We start from the raw sequence: 10,692 nt of genomic DNA on the forward strand, positions 1-10,692 counted from the left end.
TTAGAACACATATAGGCATGATTTCATCACTATGAAAGTTTTTTTACTGCCTTGTAACACATATATGCATGATTGTGATACATAACACATTTATTTAACAACCTTATAAATCATATATGCATGCGTGAATCACTATGAAATTCTTTGACAACCTTAGAACATATATCTGCATGATTGAATCACTATAAAAAAAAATCAGTCTTAGAACACATATCAGAATTCTGTTAATGTCCTTCAGTTTATCGCTAGTCTATGTGTCATTCAACCATTTACTTTGTTGCATTAGATTAGGTACATTGCATATAATTTATTTCATTATATTTTGTTTATAAATACTAACATTTTGGTTCTCTTGTAGGATGCTAGAGATGATCATCGTAGAGGAGCTGATGGAGGCATGAAGGGAGGGGAAGATCGAGAAAACGAAGAGGACGATGCCCAGAATCTTGACGAGGATTAGATTCATGTGTTTAATTTGTTTGACAGACTTGTAACTAATTATAACTTGGCAAGGACTGTATTTGGTCGTTACAGTTGTTTAACTTAGAACTTGTGTTAAATTTGTTTCACCTGTATATGTATTTTTTATGTGTACTTTGTTTTTTATAAGCAGGTTATATGAATTGTATAACGAAAAATTTTTCTCGAGTTTTATATTTTAAAAAAATAAATTTTTTAAAAATTAGCAACGGATTAGCGACATATAGTATCCGTCGCTACTTCATCACCAATTTAAATCAATCGTTGGTTTGTGACGGAATTTAAGCCGTCGTTAATATCCGTCGCCAAATTGATGATGGACATTAACGACTGATAAGTATGCCTCGTTACAGCTTAGCAACAGATTAAATTTCGTCACATAACCAAATCAGACTCTATTTAGCGACGAATTAACGATGGACATGATTCGCTGCTAATTTGTCGCTATAAGCGATTAATTGGCGACATAAATTATGCCGCTGTTTAGCGACTAGGGTGATGTAACAAACGCTATCCATCGCTACGTCGTCGCTAATCCGTCGCTAAACACGTTAGCAAGGGGTTTTGCAACGGATTAGCGATGGATATAATTCATCGCTAATACACATTTTTCTTGTAGTGAAATTTCGGGTGTGAAAAACAAAATCTTGTAGAGCTCACTATATATAGTGGTGTTTCAAGATTAATATTGGTCTTTTCTTTCTCCTTACCAACAACAGATGTGGACGATCTTTTGATCAACTACTATTTTCATTTTGGGTTCAAGATATATTGAAATACATTAGAAGATATGATGAATGGTGTTACATTTGAAGTGGTTTGAGATTTGCATGAGTTTTGGGTAGAATCTTGATTTAGCTACGTAGTGCATGGTCACCTTAGTCTTAGATTCTAAGCTTGGATAATTTTTGTAGTGAATTTTATTGTTCTTGTTAGAGATTTGTTTTGGGTTAGATATATGTTCTGGATGAGCGTATTGCATGTTGATTGTAGCTGGTTTTCTGATTAATTGAAGATTGAGAGCATCTTTGGTCAATCTTTGATCAAATTCATGTGATGCATGTCAACCCACGTTGAAGTTCTCAAGATCTTGATCATAATTCTTGTTTGGTTGTAGTTTGGGTGTATATTTCTGTGAAAGTTCTAGTTTTGTTTTTGTTAATGGGAGTGTGTGAAGTGTGGAGGAAGGTCAGAATTCGAAAATTGAAGATTAAGTCCCATTTGGATGAAGTAGCACTAAGTTCTTGATCTTGGAACTAAGTGCAATTTCATTAACATAGTTCAAACTAGAATTTGGAATAGATTTAAAACATCATTTCTCCCAGATTACATAGAGTTAGGGCCTGAAATCTTTACAATAGCTTTTTTTACATGTTAGTTTGATACCTTTCAAATTTTAGATTTTTTTGACATCTATGCTGTGAGATAAAAATTTCATAGAGCAACATGTTTTACTAAATTGAGAAATTCCTAAAACCTGTGAAACTAAACATGTTTCCATTGTGAATCCATTTAAACTGACATAGACCCAGGCTGTTCACCTCAATTTTTGACTGTAGACTCCTAAGATTCCCTATAACATGACTAAACCAAGCCTTGACCCAACATAACCTCTACAGAACCTTTTCACTCACTAAAAAACTAGACAGAAAACCCCTTGACTAGCAAGACTGAACCTAGCACCATAACTAGTAGAGCACAAGAACTTGTTGATGGATTGAGAACTGAGAATGATCAGAAGCTTAAAGAGATTAATGGCAAGTTAGCAAGCATAATGGAGTTGCTACAAAGTTCCTCACTCAATGGATCAACCTCTAGGCCTAGTAAAGCTCAAGAGAACAAAACTGAGCAGAGTAGACCAAGCACCCATCACGACCAAGGGAAGCAAACGCGCCTCAAGCTTCCCACCTTTGATGGTACAAACCCCACCAGTTGGATATTCAAGGTTGAACAATACTTTAAAGTAGCCCAAACCCCATAAAATAATAGAGTAAGGTATGCTTTAATCTACTTAAAAAGTGATGTAATAAGATGGTTTAGGTGGTTTGGGTCCAATCTAGGGACTCCCACTTGGAAAAGTTTCACCAAGGCTTTATTGATCAGATTTGGGAATTCGGCTTTTGACAATTACAATGTGTCCATATCCAAAATTAAGCAAGTGGGAAGTATAATTGATTACCAAATTGAGTTTGAATTTCTGAGCAGCATGGTGACCGGTTAATTTGGTCACAAGATGATTTATGGATCAGTACCTTCCACTACAAGAAACCTGTGGATTAGCGACTACCTAAATCACTACAAGAAAATAAGTGATTAGCGACGGATTAACGAGAGAAACACATCCGTCGCTATAATCCATGAAATTTACGAAAATTGTGACGAAATATATCCTATCACAAAATTCGTCGCTAATTAGCGACGAAACATTTTGTCGTAATGGACGCACCATTTAGCGACGAAACTGGCGACAGACAATTTTTCGTCGATATTTAGCGACGGATTGGCAACATAATATATTCCATCGCTATTTTCGTAAATTTGATTTACAACGGCTTAACGACGGAATTAATCTGTCGCTAAGCCATCACGAATTGTCGATAAACCTAATCCCAGACCTCTTTTCATTTTCTTCTTTTGCTGCTCCCGCTCCCACCGTTCGCCGTTTGCCCGCTCCCGCCGTTCGCCGTTCACCCGCTCTCGCCATTCGCCGCCGCCCGGAGACAGGCAGGGGGTCGACCCCCTGCCTTTTCGGCAAGGGGTTAACCCCTTGCCGGAAAGGCAGGGGGTTAACCCCCTATGTTCCGAAAGGGGGTCGACCCCTTGCCGGAACAACAGGGAGTCGACTCCCTGCCAGAACAGGCAGGGGGTCAACCCTCTGCGGTTTCTGTAGGTCATTGGGTATTGGGCTTCTCAAGGCCTATGCAAAATGTTTTCATTTGCCTCGGTTTTTTTTTTGTGGTGACTTCATTTTAAAACATTGATTTTTGCAGATTTCTCAACGGAACTCGCTTGTGCTCAGCCACCCATAGTAAGTAAGTGACAAAAACAATGCAAATCGGGTAAATACCTGTGGTGAGTAAGTGATGCAAGCGTATCACATGTTATTTAATTTATTAGATGTAACACTTTATTGTTCACACACTCACTTAGTTGTTGATATTTAGGGTTGCTTTGTTGAAGTTTGGAGATCATGCTGAGCATGATTTTAATGTATGAATATGGAAGTGTTCTTATTTTTGGAGTATGGATTTCATGCTAGGCATGATAGTAGTTAGTGGAATATTGAAGTGTGTTTGTTGCAGGTACATGTTTGACATTTGTTTGATATGAATGATTACGATGTATTGTAATGTTTGATGTAATTGTATTCATACTTGCATGTAGTTACTTTCGATTTGATTATGGCTTCCATGTGAAATTGTATAATGAAATCATGCTTCAAATGATTGTATCGTGTCATTAATAGTTTGCACATGAAAATATTAAGTTATTAATGCATGCATCATAATTCTTGTTATTGTATGACATCATATATTGCATGATAAATTTGATATTTTCTTTATCATAGCATTTTGATGGTTCTCTTTTAATTGGTTAGGTTATTATTTGTAACATCATAAGAAAATAACTGCAAACCGTGAATGGATGTATCGTAGGATAGTGGACAATGAGTTATCGCATGAATATATGGATGATGTTGAAAGTTTTATTGAATTTGCAACGGCAAGTGTCAGTACAGTGGATCCCACAGGTCGGATTAGGTGTCCCTGCAAGATTTGTAAGAATAATCGATTTGTAGAACCTCATGGCGTTAGACATCACCTATACAGGAAAGGTTTTGTGAGTGATTATCAGAATTGGATGTTTCATAGAGAAGAATTTAGAAACAATTTTGATGCACGGGTGAATGTGGTGCACAATAATCCATATATGGATTTGGTATTTGATGCCGCAGGAACAGAACTGAGTTCTTCTATGAGTTCTAGTGATGTAAGAACTGTCGTAGATGAAGAATCACCAAATGATGCAGCTAGTAGATTTTATGATTTACTTAGAGTTGCTGATGAGCCACTTTGGAACTATTGCGAGAGTCACACTATCTTATCTACAATTCTTCAACTAATAAATTTGAAGTCCAAGTATAATTTGAGTCAATCATGTTTTGACTGTTTGTGCATGATTGTGAAGAGTATGTTGCCCAAAGATGAGAAATTTCCACAAAATTTCTATCGTGCAAAAGTTATGGTCAACGCTCTAGGTATGGGGTACAAAAAGATTGATGCTTGTCCAAATTACTGCATGTTGTATTTCAAGGAGCAGGAAAATAACATATCATGCCGGTCATGTGGGCATCCTCGGTTCAAGCCAAAGACAAGAGGCAATGGTAGCACGAGATCAAAGAAAGTTTCATATAAGTTGCTCTGCTACTTTCCTATCACTCCTAGATTGCAACGATTGTATATGTCTTCAAGGACAGCTAAACACATGAGATGACATGCAAATAAAGTTTGACACGATGAAAACAAGATCACGCATCCTGTTGACGCTGAAGCTTGGAAGCACTTTGATCGTACTCATTAGAACTTCACAATGGAAGTGTGAAATGTTAAACTCGGTCTATGTATAGATGGATTTAATCCATTTGAGGGTAGATCAACTCTATACTCATGCTGGCCAGTATTTGTAACTCCATACAACCTTCCACCAAGCTTGTGTATGAAACGTCCAAATCTTTTCTTGTCTTTGTTGTTCCCTGGTCTGACCTCACCTGGCCAAAATCTTGATGTATATTTAAGGTCATTGATTGATGAACTAAAAGTATTGTTGGATGACGGTGTTACTATATATGATGCCCACAAAAAACAAAATTTCAATATAAAGGTCGTTGTTCTATAGACAATCAGTGACTTCCCTGCATATGGTATGCTATTTGGTTGGAGACACATGGGAGGTTGGCATGTCCGTACTGCATGGAGGATTCCAAAGTTTTTAGATTGATGCATGGAAGGAAGCCTTGCTGGTTTGAGTGTCATTGTCGATTTCTATCCAGTGACCATCCGTTCCGACGACAAAAGAATGTGTTTAAAGCAGACACAACTGAAATGGAAGGTTTATCCAGAAGATTGTCTAGCATAAAGATTCTAAGAAGATTACGATACTTTTTAGATGTATTAATAGATGCCCGCAGTCCTACACCCTTCTGTAGATTTGGGAAGGATCACAATTGGACGAAGAAATCTATTTTTTGAGAACTAAAGTATTGGCCGATCCTATTAATACGACATAATTTAGATGTGATGCATGTAGAGAAAAATGTGTTTGATAATGTGTTCAATACAGTAATGAATGTTAAAGGGAAAACGAAGGATAATCCGAAGGCCCGTATGGATTTAAAAGAAATATGTAAGAGACCAGAATTGGAACTCAAAGAGTATAATGGCAAAGTACTAAAACCGAAGGCAAAGTACGTGCTTGGACCTGATCAAATAAAACATGTATGTCAATGGTTAAGACAATTGAGATTTCCAGATAGATATGTCTCTAACATTGCTTGGGATGTAAAGATTGATGATGGACAGTTATATGGGTTGAAGAGCCATGATTGTCATATCTTTATGCAACGATTGATACCCCTAGCATTCCATGATATGTTAGACAAACCTATATGGGGGGTATTGTTTGAGTTGAGTGGATTTTTTAAAACATTGTGCACATCGAAAGTCGTAGTATCTGATGTAAAGAATCTCGAGGACTCTGTCATTACTACTATTTGTTTGCTAGAAAAGATATTTCCGCCAGCATTTTTCGATGTTATGGAACATTTGATCATACATTTTCCATATGAACTAAGGGTTGGTGGCCCTGTGCAATATCGATGGATGTACCCATTTGAAAGGTATATGTTTTTTTATATTTGTCTCTTTAATGACAGATATTTAAAATTTGAAATGTATATTTTTGTCAGATGCATGTTCGACCTCAAAAAAAGGTTTGTAATAAAGCAAGAGTAGAAGGCTCTATTTGTGAGGCGTACACTTTAGAAGAGATTTCAAATTTCTCATCTATGTACTTTGAACCTCACATTCCAACACGTTACACATGCCCGTCCCGTAACGATGATGGAGAACAAGTAATTGTAGCTGACAAGCTGTCGATATTTCAACCACTTGGGCATGCATTTGATAGTTTTGGTAGTTGCCGATCAAGGCTCTTGACAGATCGAGAGCAAGATACAACACACATCTATATTCTTTTTAATTGCTCAGTGATCGACCCATACATCGAGTAAGTATATGTAGACGCAACACAATTATAAATCCTTTTATGTTCTATATGTGCATACATGGTTCGGTAATATAAGTATTTGTGGTTTGCAGACGATTTGATCGGGAGTTGCAAAGAGAAGTTTCACATCTCACTAATGCAGAAGTACAAAAAGAACGTGAAACTAAGTTTGTGGAGTGGTTGAAATAGTAGGTAAAGACGCTAATATAAATTTTGTACTTGTAAACAACACTAAGTTACTTAATTGATTGTGATCACAATCATTGTTTATGTTTGTGCGTAGGTTTGCCATGGTGGTGTTAAAGATCAAGGAATATGTGATTTAGAAAATCGTCCGACCAAAGTTGTGCAATGCTACAACGGGTACATCGTAAATGGTTATCGATTCTATATAAAAGATTACGGTATAAACAAATCAACGATGAATAGTGGCGTGTGTGTCAAGGATAGCAGCTACGGTGAAAATGAACATGATTATTAGGGTGTTATAGAGAAAATAATGGAGTTGACTTAGGCATAAATAACAGGGTAACTTTATTCAAGTGGCATTGGTTTGTTCCAACTGCAACAAGACTCGACAAAGCGTCAGGCATTGTGGAGGTGAATCATAAATCAAGGTTTGGAACATATGAACCATTCATATTAGCCTCACAAGCTCAACAAGTTTATTATACTTCATATCCGAGTATAAAAAAGTCAGATAGAAATGAATGGTGGGTAGTTTGCAAGGTCAAGTTCAAACTATATCCTGAGTTCAGTTACAGGAAGACAAGTTAGCTCAAGACAATGATTACTATCAATCAGATGATATCTATGACTTCGCTTATGGTCACGATGTTGCGCATGATATGCATGTTATATCTCAATTGGCCGATGAAACATTCATAGAAGAATGTGATCCAAATGATATACCAAGTGGATGGGTAAACAATGAAGAATAAGAATAAGAAGAATATGAAAGTCAAACAAGTGACGAGGAAGAATTCTCAAGCTAATGAGCAAAATCTTGTAATACAAACCTCTATTTGAATGTATTGCAATACTTGATGTAAATGATTTGAATTATTTGAATGTATTGTAATACTTGATGCGAATGAATGAGTTATATTACAATACTTGATGTGAATGATTTGAGTTATTTGAATATATTGTAATACTTGATACAAATGATTTGAATGCATTGCAATACTTGATGTGAATGATTTGAATTATTTGAATGTATTGTAATACTTGATGCGAATGAATGAGTTGTATCACAATACTTGATGTGAATGATTTAAATTATTTGAATGTATTGTAATACTTGATACGAATGATTTGAATGCATTGCAATACTTGATATGAATGATTTAAATTATTTGAATGTATTGTAATACTTGATGTGAATGATTTGAATTATTTAAATGTATTGTAATACTTGATGTGAATGATTTGAATGCATTGCAATGTTTGATGTGAATGATTTGAATGCATTGCAGTACCTGATATGAATGATTTGAATGCATTGCAATACTTGATGTGAACAATTTGAATTATTTGAATGTATTGTAATACTTGATGTGAATGATTTGAATTATTTGAATGTATTATAATACTTTATGCGAATGATTTGAATGCATTGTAATGCTTGATGTGAATGATTTGAATTATTTGAATATATTATAATACTTGATGTGAATGCTTTGAATGCATTGTAATGCTTGATGTGAATGATTTGAATGCATTGTAATTCCTGATATGAATGATTTGAATGCATTGCAATACTTGATGTGAATGACTTAAATTATTGTAATACTTGATGTGAATGACTTGAATGTATTGTAATACTTGATGCAAATGAATGGGTTGTATTGTACTTGATGTGAATGATTTAAATTATTTGAATATATTGTAATACTTGTTGCGAATCATATGAATGTATTGCAATACTTGATGCGAATGATTTGAATGTATTGTAATACTTGATGCGAATTATTTGAATGTATTGTATGACATATGTTATTTGTTAGAATATGGTTCGTGGAGGTTATAGTGGTCTCTCATCCAGTAGTAGTCAGGCCCAACCTTCATCTTCACGGGCTCCTATAATAGGTATATCATTTAACTAATTGGATGCTTGATTAGTTGAAATGCGCATTCTGAGAATTTCTAACGTATTTTTTTACAGATGATGTTTCGCATGTATACGACCCACCTACACCAGTTGATCACACAAGTCAGGAGCCAACACAGGAAGTAGGGTCTTCTCAGTCTGGCACAAGAAGACTCATTTGAATAGTGTATATCGATAATCGACCGTAAGTATTTTTGTTTTCAATTATTGCATATCTTATAAATATTTTATATTAATATTTATTGTGTACAAATTCATATGCAGCACGAGCTTTGAGCCACAAGAAGTAGTACGCGATATTAGGAATTCACTTATTTAACATCTATCAGGACCAGTCGCTCAATGAAATAAGTATCCAAAAGAGGTGATAGATAGATTGTGGTCCTCATTCACCTCATTCACGGTATATAGTTGTTTCTCATAGTTAATATGTTTCTTATTTAATTTTTTTTTAGTCATGTCTACTAACTTTCTGAAAATATTTGTAGAGTTCAAATCACTTCGCAACTACAGTGGAGAAAAATGGTGCAAGGAAGGTGTGGCAGAAGGTGACTGTCAATCGATTTGCAGACATGCTGCACAATATGAAGACTGCAGAAAAAAAAATATCTGGCGGAATAGATGATCCACTACAGTGGAAGGGCCATGGCTCTATTACTATCAGGAGAGATTATTGGGATGGAATGTGCGATAAGTGGGCGGGAGATGCATTTCGAAATCGCTCTGCGAAGGCTGCACAAAATCGAGCGAAAATGCCCGAAGCCCATTTACACACAGGTGGATCTAAGACATTTGGGAACCACCTGAAGAAAATGGTAACTCATCAATATATAATATTAATTTTATAAGTATTGTTGCAAACTTGTTAACTAAATCTTTTATCATTTAACTTCGCAAAGGAGGCATTGTACCATATAAGGATGTGTTTGTTGAAACACATAAACGGAAGACCACGGGTAACTTCATATCAGAGAAGGCGAGAACGACAACGGTATGTATTTATTCTATTAATAATCAATTCAATATGCAAGTTATCATAATGTTATCGTTAATTATTAATGCATACTTTAAACATTATTTTGTAGGAGGCATATAAGCAACAGATGGTAGAGTGATATAGTGATGACGCTACTCAGCATCCATCATTTGATCCTGCAGCAGGTGAACCCAAAAAAGGTTGTGTGTTGGGGTTTGGGAGTAATATGAACACTTCACCTGTTATTGTTTCTTCCAGTTATGGCTCATAGACTTCTTTCGCCGACATAAGCTCAAAGCAGCAGCATATTCTTTCCTATGAAGATGTACGCCAGATCGTTAAGGACACAATGTGTGACTACTTTCATGAAACTGTCACCGACGTTCTCCGAGCTGAGTTCAACAGTTTTTTGCTGAACAGGGGAACTTCGATTGCAGGTCCCTCTCAGGTATGAAAGTTTCATATGCCTTAGAGTACATATGAGCATGGTAAAATCACATATAGAGTTTTTCTAACTGCCTTAGAACACATATGAGCATGTTATAATCACATATTCAGTTTTTTGACTGCCTTAGAACACATATGCGCATAATCGAATCACATATATAACTTTTGCCTACCTTAGAGCACATATGAGCATAGTAGAATCACATATAGAGTTTTTTGCCTGCCTTAGAGCACATATGAGCATGCTATAATCACATATAAAGTTTTTTGCCTGCCTTAGAGCACATATGAGCATGATAAAATCACATATAAAGTTTTTTTGACAGCCTTAGAACACATATGAGCATGCTATAATCACGTATTCAGTTTTTTAACTGCCTTAGAACACATA

This window comes from Nuphar pumila, chromosome 7 (assembly GCF_984573655.1).
Source record: "Nuphar pumila chromosome 7, dmNupPumi1.hap1.1, whole genome shotgun sequence".
NCBI classification, from domain to species: domain Eukaryota; kingdom Viridiplantae; phylum Streptophyta; class Magnoliopsida; order Nymphaeales; family Nymphaeaceae; genus Nuphar; species Nuphar pumila.